Source organism: Liolophura sinensis, chromosome 3 (genome assembly GCF_032854445.1).
Source record: "Liolophura sinensis isolate JHLJ2023 chromosome 3, CUHK_Ljap_v2, whole genome shotgun sequence".
NCBI classification, from domain to species: domain Eukaryota; kingdom Metazoa; phylum Mollusca; class Polyplacophora; order Chitonida; family Chitonidae; genus Liolophura; species Liolophura sinensis.
This window is the reverse complement of record NC_088297.1, coordinates 16,793,258-16,805,322: the sequence shown is the minus strand read 5'-3', so window position 1 is coordinate 16,805,322 and position 12,065 is coordinate 16,793,258.

Below are 12,065 nucleotides of genomic sequence, written 5' to 3'. Positions count from 1 at the left end.
ATAGTAAAGGAGTGATTTAGTTAGCAGACATACATAATAAGGACCACACTGGGTCCTTAGGTTAACAATGAGATAGACACAGGTTCGAAACCGACTTTATAGGTTACAGCATGCGGCTTTACGGCATAGAGAGTAGAACCAGACAAGAGACGACAGTGTGATATTCGGGAAATGGTCCAGTGAAATGCAAACTCTTGTCAATTTACCCCTTGTCAATATACCTCAGAGTTTTATTCTAACTGTTTATTTAAATGCTTAAACAGTAACAATTTACTTGTCCCCTGGCTATGGCTTTACAATTTTCAATTTTCAAACATACATATTTAACACATTCATCAACCATCTACGGAGAGACCCACAATGTCCTTAAGCTCTTCCTGTGATACGGTTACCTACACCGAGCACACCAAGAGAAAGACCGTCACAGCCAGGGACGTGGTCTACGCTCTGAAACGGCAAGACCGCACCCTGTACGCAGTTAGGTGGTTTCTCCCGGACCAGCAGCAACAACAACAACCTCCATGGTGAACTTTCAAAGTCAATAACGACTAGACCAATTTCCAGCACAATGTTCAGAAGGAATTCTGAAGTACTAGGAATGTATATCAAATGGTGAATTAGTGGTGAAATCGATCAGGGTAAACATGCAGTCAACACGTGACATGCTAATGCCGAAATAACAGAATTGTGTCCAAATCCTGTACAATGCATTCTAGTTTATAAGTTGTTTTATTGAAAGATATGTATGTCAGTTGAGCTTTGTTGCAATATTTCCACATGTCCTGCGTGGAAAATTTATTTAATATGATGCATGCATTTACACAGTGCATAGTTTAGGTGGAATTAGATAAAGGTACACGTCGTCCACCTTCATTCCGTCAAGAGAATAAAACTCATTGTAAGAAATAGGATGTGGTATGGTAAGGCCCCAGTATAAGAAACTGTGCACCTCAAGAATCGAAACTGACTACAACTGTGAGTGACAACTACTGACACAGTCGTAAGGCCACTTTTCAGTTCTGTTTTACTCCTCCTTTTTTGTGACCTACAAAGCTCCCATGTACGTGGGAAGGTCTATCAGCAACCTGCGGATGGTCGTTGGTTTCCCCCGGACTCTGCCCGGTTTCCTCCCACCATAATTTTGGCTGTTGTCGTATATAGTGAAATGTTGTTAAGTACGGCGTAAAAGAATCAAATAAATAAATAAAATATTTCACTGAAGCGGTGTATATGACATTTAATCGAACAAATGGTATCCTACCCGCATTTTTACATTAGACACTACAGAGTGAGAAAAAACTCTGACTCCACAAACGTAACTTTCTGAAAAATTCTTGAGCAAGTGGATGCGCACAATCCAATTAAATATATATATATATGTAACAAATGTAACTGTCAGTCTATATTTCTATATTTCTGATTTCATGTCAATGTTAATGATTGACGACAACTTGTGCTGTGTCCTAAACAAGAATTTAAGTATCATGTCGCTTTGGTTGTCACACTATAGGTAAATACCTTACCTTAACAATTATTCATTCCAAACCATGATAACACTTGTTTAATGCTAAGCGACTACTTATATCTTGACCTATATCTTATCTATATCGACCAAAACATGTTTCCAAATTAGGAAAAAAAAAACGGAAGCACAAAGTATGCCCGTGAGGTTATACATATTTTAAACTTGCCAAAATATGATAAAACTTATCACATTATACAATTTATGTTTTTATATATGGAGACAAAAATATGGTTTGACAACGATGTAAGAACCCACATCGAAACGTCACCAACACAATAAATCCACGAGTTGTTATCCATAAGTAATGCCTCTGTCAGTCTATACCATCCCAATTCCTAAATACCGCTGAAAGAAGCTATGGAGACAAACGTTAACAAAAAGGAAATGTTGACAGCACGTATAGAAAAACAAATAGCAATGTTTCGGTAAGAACATTGTTCTGTCTAACGTTGACTACTGCAAATTAAAAACAAAGTGCCTCGTTTGAACAAAAAATTGTGGTTTTTGATTGAGAGTTCACTTTTAAATGTTGTTACTAAGCTACATTCTCTTTTATGGCCATATAACTTTTATGGGTGCGTGAACAAAATTTTATATTCCTGATTCGGAAATTTACAGAATTGTGCGGGGATTTCGAAATTTACACTTTCTTTACTCGCATAAGCCGACATTGTCACGGAAAATTATTGGCGTGAACACTATTTTTCTGTTTTTTTTTTTCATTTTATTTGCAAGTGGTAATTCACTGACAAATTTTCCCACAGGTGGCGTACAGATATACACACCACAACAGTGGAAGGCAAGTGATTTTCAAGGAAAGATAAACTGCTTAACCCGTTATAGTCGCGAATGCCCCACGTGCAGTAAGGGCGGGAAAATCCACAAATTCCCAGTTCAAGACCAGGTTTGATCATGGACCTTGACACGTATACTCCGTTAACCACCAGACGACAATCTGCATCCAGTTTTTGTAGTGATATAACTTGTGACGTTGACTAAAATCGTTACACCGTATAAACCATGAATCCTGTATCTAGGTTATATCTTCCCCTAACTTCCCTGTTTCGAAGCAGACCAGGTTTCACAGTCTCCATCAGCTTAGGCTACTATTTCTTATCCAGATGCTACTAAGATTTCCTGTTTGGAACAAAACTGTCGCTATGCCATAATCACCTTAAAACTTTTCTTCCCCTTTTATTTCCGTATATTTATTTGTTCGGGGTTTTACATATATCTTCTACTTATGAAAGTTTCACTGCCTTGTATAAGTTATTGGGTACGGCGCCAAACACAACGGACAGAGTGTGGTGAGTACCACCGTCCTTTGTCAGAGACCCGATGAAAAACTCCACACATAAAGCCACAGCCAAGAGAGCGAGAGCTGGATTCAACCCTGCGAGTGCATTCGTTAAGGCACGAGCTTCTGCGTCTCGAGAGACTTTAAATTCTATGAACTGCCCTGAGCTTAGTATGGGAACTCATAGCTACGGAACAAGCAGATTTTCTTAAATTTTTTTAATATAACGGCTCTTCGCTGGCTGAGCAATTTGGTTATATGTTCGTTATATGTTGGCCTTCGCGTGGCTAATGAGATCGTAAGGTCTTGTCTACGGCTATAGTGCGGCATGTACTTCTGTCACTTTAGATGCGAAGAGCAGCGGTTTCCTATAAACTCACCGCAGTTTCTTCCATCAACACACAAGACCGTCACCGTAGAAGAGATATATCCTCATATGAAATCCCTGTCAAATAACTAATTATATACAGAACAGGAGATTTTTGATATAAGACCTGTCTCTTTAAGTAATTTTCACACCGATGCCACAACTCGTTACCGCTAGGGTAGCTCTTGACCATAATTGTCATACACAGACCTGTATAAGTTAGCACATTCTAAGATTCTACATGTGGATTTTCATTACGTGTCTGTCATTGCGCAATGAGGCTCATCAATATGACAAAACAACATTTGATGTTTACTTATTGTCTATTTATTTGGAGAATTGTGGTAGGAAACTGGACAGTGCACGGGGAAAGCCCACGACCATCCACAGATTGCTGACAGAGAGGAAGCCAGCGTGAGGTGGAACTCACAGCGACCGATTTAGTGAAAGGCCCCTGGGTCATTTCTCCGTACATCAGCCACGGAAGCCCCCATTAGATATTAGTATGCACTCTACTAATTGAATAAAACCTCTTCCATACGTTCCCAAAATATCGTTTTCCTGCCAGTATTCATATAAAGGAATATGTTCAAAGTGTATACAAACCCCGCTAAGGACACTTGATAATATATAATATTTAAGGAAATCGTGACCAGGAATAAATTCACCGATATATTGGTTTCGGACTGCTGAACTGAAACTGAAGCATTCTATCACACTTACGTCCGTCTTGGTGTCCCATCAAGAAAACCTACTTGTCATTTCATACAGAGGCCACCCTGGGTAACCACCTGACAGTGAACTCGGGCGGCTACCTGACGGCGAACTCGGGAAGCCACCTGACGGCGAACTCGGGCAGCCACCTGACGGCGAACCCGGGCGGGCCACCTGACGGCGAACTCGGGCAGCCACCTGACGGCGAACTCGGGCAGCGCAGCTTAGTTTATCAAAATACCAGACTATATACTGTACTGCCTATTTTAGCCGGACTCGATCTAATCAAGAACAATCAAGAGTATTATCCATTTCAATATATCTGTTTGTTTCCGTATCTATAGTGCCAGTGGCAGAATGAACAACTGGAATGCAAGAATTATCAGCACCAATTTCAGACAACCCGAAGGGTGCGTCGGGTTTACATCGTAAAACAACAGAGAGGCATGTGTATGAATGTTTGCTTGGGGTTTAACGTCGCACTTAACAATTTTGCGGTCACATGACAACAAATCGTTAGATGTGTGTATATTTATTGTGTCTTCCTATAGCAGAAATAGTGCACGACGGCAAAGTGCTGCCCTCACCGAAGCCATTCGGCCATTTGTAATGTACACGTGCATGCGTGGTAATAATGGAAATTTTCGAAATATCTGACATTTATGAGTTTCACTGATGAAAGATAGAAATTCGTGACGTGAGGAATCGTAGCGAGAGATGTCAGGTAGTGATGATGCTGCGAGTGACATCAACTTGCTAGGCACCCCACCCAGGTGCTATCTTAGAAAGGTATAGATTTCACGGTCAAGATTTTTATACCTGCTTTGTCACAGGCTGGGCAAGGTTGGCACCAATGGGTATTGGCCATGGAATGTTTTGGGCATGATTCACAGCTGTAAACGTTAACATTATCTCTTATGGAAAATTATTATGGGTTAGGCCGGGCTGGATAGGTAGACTGGATAGGTACTCTTGCGTAATTCGTCTCCTTTACTTTTACCTTGAGCATAATATTTTGGTTTGATTGCCAGAGTCATATAAAGATATTCCTGATTAAAAATTTAAACAAAATTTTATCCTCTTATAGGTTACACATGTGCGTTTAGTGCACTTGGGATTGCTTGCGAACGGAAGAGTGCTCGGGCATTGGTAAGATGATACTGACTGAACTATACATTATAGGTTGTTGGTACACTGTAAAGTCATCGCAACGTCATGGCCGAAATATTGCCGATGTTTTTTCTCAATCTTTTCTACCAGTAACAGCTCAAACATATTGGGCATATATATATACATACATACTGGTTTACAAGTTTACACATTTACTATATAAATAATGCGAAAAAGCAAGTATCCCGTACCAAAGACCTGGGACACGGTGCTCGGAGTGTAGTAGGGGGACAGGCAATAAACAGGTGACGGTATATCACTCCGCACCGCCTCCCGGACAAAGTGTCCTTCCCTGGCCAGGAATTCCACCCGGTAAATAAGCCGCGATAGCTGAAACAAAAGATAAGAATAATATTTAGATTAAAAAAGCGACGGGGGCAAATACTTTGCGATTACCGTACCCGTGACGCATTTATTCCACTGAGTCCGTCTGAGATAATAAAATCCGTTTGCATGACCCATCGACCGAAATAGACGGTAAGCTAATAAATTTACCGCTGTGTTTAATGTTGAATGAGTAGGGTCTTCAAAAGGGGTTGGGGGTAGGAAACAAGTACGGCGTACCACTCTGCACCATACGTTTATTTATTTATTTACCTATTTATTTATTTATTTATTTATTTATTTATTTATTTATTTATTTATTTGTTTGTTTATTTACAACCTGGAGATAGCCATGGTTTTCCCCTTGATCGGCCCTTTTCCTCCGACAGTAATGTTAGCTCCAGTCTTATAAGTAATTTTTTTTAAGTATGGGGTAAAACACCAATCAAGTAAATTTATTTATTATTTCATAGGGTTTTAGGATACGTGCTCGAAAATTTGACTCAAAGCCTGCACCATACACAAATAATATAACAGTAAGTCCGTGTTTTTTTTGGTATGATTTATTTGCAGTTATAAAATTATTATCTTCTGTAATAAAACTATTGGACAGATAACGGGCTTATCGATTTTTTTGCACTTTCGGAGCATATACTATTGAGACCAGTGCTGGGAATGATGGCAGTGTAGTTCCTAACCTCTGCTTCCAGAAGACATACAACAAACTCTGTGAAATAGCTACTTCTATAAACGTTAAATATTACCTGCACTGAGGTTGAAACCGAAACTTGTTTAGCAGGAAGCTTCCCGTTCAGTTCAGGACGGCAGGATAAATTACACCAAATGTTTGCCTGTTAGCTGTTGCCTTTCCAGGACTTCGGTGAGTGATACAGGTTGGGAGTGGTAAGGGTATTGGGTGCTGGGTGTGCAGGGACGTGGAATAGACGGATTTACTATCCTTAGTCCGTGATCACAAAGTTGTTTTAAGCTTAGCGCGAAATTTGCTTTATTCTGAATCTTAGTCTTCGCTCTAAGCACGACATTTCATCTGCGATAAAACTTTGTATTTAAATACAAATTTAAATGGTTGGTCACAGATTCAACACAACAAAGAGCTATGAAGCTGTAAAAGTAAGTGTACTATAACCGTATGATTATGGGGCCGTGTGAAGGCCATAACGCTGAATAAAACGGCTATCATTTTAGCTGCAACTAAACACCTCTATATAAGTCGGTCTTCTTGTCTGTCTGTCTGTCTCTTTGTTTGCCTGTCCTTGTGTCTGCCTGTCTCTTGCCTATCTGTCTCTTTGTCTTTCTGTTTGCCTATGTCTTTGTCTTTATGTCTGTCTATCTCTTTGTCTGTCTGTTTCTTTGTCTGTCTGCCTCTTTGCCTGTCTGTCTGTCTCCTTAACTGTCTGTTTGTCTCTCTGCCTGTCTATGTCTCTGTTTGTCTGTATCTTTCCTTGCCTGTCACTTTATCTGCCTGCCTCTTTATGTCTGTCTCTTTGCTTATCTGTCTCTTTGCTTGTCTGTCACTTTGTCCGTCTGTCTCTTTTTCAGGCTGTCTATTTGTATTTCTGTCTCTATGTTTATCTGTCTCTTTGTGTGCCTGTCGCCTTGTATGTGTGTCTCTTTGCCTGTCTTTCTCTTTGCCTATCTATCTCTTTGCCTATCTATCTCTTTGTCTGTGTGTCTCTTTGCCTGTTTCTCTCTTTGTCTGTTTGTCTCTTTGTCTGTGTGTCTCTTTGCCTGTCTGTTTCTTTGTCTGTCCTTCCCTTTGTCTTTCGTTCTCTTTGTCTGTCTGTCCCTTTGCCTGTCTGTCATAATCTCTTTAGAAAGCAGAATGTATATATATATATATATATATATATATATATATATATATATATATATATATATATATATATATATATATATATATAATATATGTGAAGGAAAGTGGACAGAGCATCTGTCCCTGAGGTATATGACAAGCTGATTGGGGCAAAGTAGTATTTGAGCTGGCAAAGCGTTTGGTTCATAATACTACGATGATGGTCAGTTTTATAAGACAGAGATAAAGCACAAGACAAGATACTATGACGTATGATGTATGTATGTATGTATGTATGTATGTATGTATGTATGTATGTATGTATGTATGTATGTATGTATGTACGTATGTATGTATGTATGTATGTATGTATGTATGTATGTATGTATGTATGTATGTATGTATGTATTTATGTATGTATGTATGTATGTGTGTATGTGTGTGTGTATGTATGTATGTATGTATGTATGTATGTATGTATGTCTGTATGTATGTATGTATGTATGTATGTATGTATGTATGTATGTATGTATGTATGTATGTATGTGTGTATGAATGTATGTATGTATGTATGTATGTATGTATGTATGTATGTATGTATGTATCTATGTATGTATCTATGTATGTGTGCGTGTTTGTGTGTATGTATGTGGGTATGTATGCGTGCGTGCGTGTTTGTGTGTATGTATGTGTGCATGTGTGTGCGTGTTTCTGTGTATGTATGTGTGTATGTTTGTGTGCGTGTTTGTGTGCGTGTTTGTGTGTATGTATGTGTGTGTGTGTGTGCATGTTTGTGTGTATGTATGTGTGTATGTATGCATGACTGGGATTTTACGTCGTACGTTTTCGGTCATATGACGACGAGGAGTCATTAAGTGTGTATTCATCTACTGCATGTGTCTTCTTGTGGCAGGGCGAGTCCATGCCGCCAAAGTGCTGCCGCCACTGAGGTATCATGCCGATGACACGAAGGATAGAAGTCTTGCTTAGAAGCTAAAAGACTTGCACCTTAACTTACAGAGCAAGGAGGCATTGAAAAAGACCTAAAGAGTTACTCGGAACCAAAACATACTAAATACCGTATTGTGGTTCGAATCGCCCACCATAGATGCAACGTGCTGTAATAAAACACTGGCTGTAATCAGAGAGTGAAATCTGATGGCGGTGTACATTCTTTTGCTGGTATTGTCTTATACACTGGCACGTCTGTTCCCTCAGATATATATAGTGACACCTGGTAGCAATGGCGCTTGTTTTACAAGGAAGTCACAACGCATGTTTATATTGTTAACTCTGTACAGGAAAGTCTTACGTACTGATTGAGTGACTGACTGTCTGGCTGGCGGGGTAACTTTGTAACTGACTGGTCAACTGATTGCTTTACTAAGTTATAGGAGTAGAGGATGAGTGAGCATGTGGTTGAGGATGATTAGTGAACGAGTGGTTTAAATAATTGCCCATTTGAGACAGTTAGTGAGTAAAGTAGCGAGAGACTGAGGAATAGAGGGAGTGGATGAGTGAATGCGTAAGCGATCCACTTGTTGAATGACGGAACTGGTAATTAAGTGAATAAATGAGTGAGATATCAAGCGAGTGAGTGATTCATGGAGTTTATGACTGAAAATCAGTGATTCAGTCACTAATTGCGCGAGTAAGTGAACGAGTGAGTGAGATAGCAAGCGGCTGAGTGAATAAATGACCCACTCAGTGAGTGATAAACGTGAATAAATAAACGTGTGTGAGAAAGAATTTGAACTAGTAACCGGGTAAATATGTGTGGGTGTGTACTAGTGGGTGGGATTTGGTATGTGTCCGTACGTGGCTTTCTGGAGGTGTAAGTTTCAGAGTGGATAAGTATGGGTTGGGTGAATAAGTAAGTGAGTAAATGAGTATATAAGTGAATGGACGAGTATATAATGCACATACAGGTGAGTGTTACAACCCAAACTGTCTGTATTATAAAGAGATGGCTTGTTCGAAATACACGACAGTTTAGCCGCACAAAAAAGTAACCAAAACCAGCAGATTTTATTTTACAAAAAATTATTAGGTTTAACAAGAACAGATAACAAGACTTTTACAAATACTAAAGTGCTTAAGTTTAACAAGAAAGGATAGCAGTATCTATACAAATACTAAAGTACTTACATGTACAACGGTGTCAAGTCCAAAAGGACGCATGTACTCCACAATGCTTAAAGAAATGCACAGAGGCAATATTCATAAGACGGAAAATCCACATTATAACTGAGTGTATGACGAAATATACACAAAATTCCACAGACAGGGTCCGTGTACTAATAAGTACTGTGTACACAAGAGCACAAATTAAATATACAAGTTCAGACTGAACAAGTGCTCGGTGGAGATAGGATATAACAAAGCCAGAGGCTATAAAGACACCAAAATTCAGCACAAAAGGCTTGCTAAAGTAATACACATCGAAAGCATCCAAAACTCTCAATAATTCTCCTTTCTCCTTCTTTGACCTGCTTTCATAGGTCTTATATAGACTGGTGGAATTTTCTAGAATAAGAAAATTCCTGAACACTTGTTGTAAACAAACAGGCCCCGAACTGAGCGTATTCTGGAACATTCTAAGGCAGAGGCAGACAGCAGGCCCTGAACTCAGCATATGTAAACAGTGGCAAGCTAAATTTAGAAGCTGACGGCAGTTGTGCACATAACAGTGAGTGAATGAGTATATACTTGAATGAATGAGTGTATAATTAAGTGAATGAGTATATAAATGAGTGAATGAGTGTATAATTAAGTAAATGAGTATATAAATGAGTGAATAAGCATATGAGTGAGTAAATGAGTATTAAATTGAGTGAAAGATTATATAAGTGAGTACATGAGTGTATGGGTGAGTGAATGAGTATATAACTAAGTGAATGTGTATACAAGTGTGTGAATGTGTATATAAGTAAGTGAACGAGTATATAAGTGAGCGAAAGAGTGTATAGGTGTGTGAATGAGTATATAAGTAAGCAAATGAGTATATAGGAAACTGCATGAGTAAGTAACTAAGCAAATGAGTATATAAGTAAGTGAATGTTTCTACAAGTGAGTGAATGTGTATTTAAGTCAGTGAGCGTGTATATAAATAAGTGAACATGTATGCAAGGGAGTGGATGTGTATACAAGTAAGTGAATGTGTATATAAGTAATTGAATGTGTATACAAGCGAGTAGATGTGTACACAAGTAAGTGAATGTACATAATTGAGTGAATGAGTATATAAATATAAATAGTAATAATAATTTATGTATGTAAATAAGATGTGGTTTTCCTGACTACCTATGCTTGATAAGGCTTTGTGACTGACTGACTGACTGAATATGAATGATCCTGTCAGGAAGTCTAAGCGACATCCACTGAATGGCCCTGTCGAAAGACTTGCTAGGCACTAAATGCCACTGCTTCAGATTCTATTTCGAAAAGCACTCGACACATGACAGTGTACAGATTTTAAACAGAACGGACTAGGTGTAGCATATCCCATGATAACAATGAAAAAACAACACTTGCAAACTAGACTGTCTAAAGTCTCTCTTCCTGCGAGAAATCACGTGATCTAAGTTGACGGCTAGCTGATCGGCAGAAAAATAACGTCCCAATTGTTATCAGAGACTGTCCCCTCGTAATAAACCTACCGTGCGCACTATCCATTCATTAGCCGCGATGGATACATCCTGTTATCGCAGTGACCCTGTTTTCACCTCTGGAATTTATTCGTGGGAGCTGTCTACCGCTGATACACGAGCACCTGTTTGCCCACGAAGCTAGCTTGACTCCTGGAGCCACTAGTCCTATTGTTTCCTGTTACTGGCTGCCAAGCCGGCAGCTAATGAACAAAGCTAAATATTAGTTAAGACACATTGAGGTCAGATAGATTTATGGATAGTTTCCATATGAGCCACAGAGGAATTTTATGCAGAGCTATATATTGCGGGTTCAAATCTGGGCATGGGCATGGGGTTTGTGGAGTTTCACCAGACACTATTATACCTCGTATAGTGATTCTTATTTTTTATTGGTCAATACATGTTCACGTGATATTCTCTAAAAATATGATGTAAAACGATATCGTGGAAAAAGAAAGCAACACCACTCGTATAAAGTAATATCCCAGGTTAACGAGGCAGTTGCCAACGATTACGCGCGTTTATTCTACTGCAGTTATTTCCCTTTGTGTGCTCTCTGGCGTCTGCATGCGTAGAAAGCAAGCAACCGGGCGATGGTTACGATATCGACGAACAAATTCAGCGATTTAAAGTACCATCAGAGCAGGAATACTCATTTTCGGCATAGCAAAACATATGGTGCATGCTGTGGAACGTGATATCATGAATCGTCAGCTCTCCACAAATGGGTGTTTACTAACTGGTGCTCCGGGCATTTGTTAAACATGACTTCTCTCGATCAGTCAAGTCTTCCTATCCAGTTTTACAGCATACGCTACATGTTTAATATGCTTAACAACTTTGGTCCGAATTACTTCAGGTTAGAAATGTACCTCATTTGATAGAGCCTCATGTTTCATCTTATCTGGAGCTCAAAATCCCTCTGCAAAACAATCATAGTCACGCGATAATGGTGTTACTTTCAAGGGTATAAAAAGTTAACTAAATTAGCAAGTTATGTACGTAAATATGTCATTTTTTATGGAACTTTCTTAAGAGCCTGCACTTATGCAGAGGATTTATTGAGCCTTTCATGCGAGTTTTTCATGATGGCTTCCAGATCGAGTTTTAAATTGTTGGGATTTCTCTTTCATCAAATTATGATAAACGCTTTTTAAATTACCCACTTAAATGTTCCCACGTACAATTCAGCCATTTAATTACAC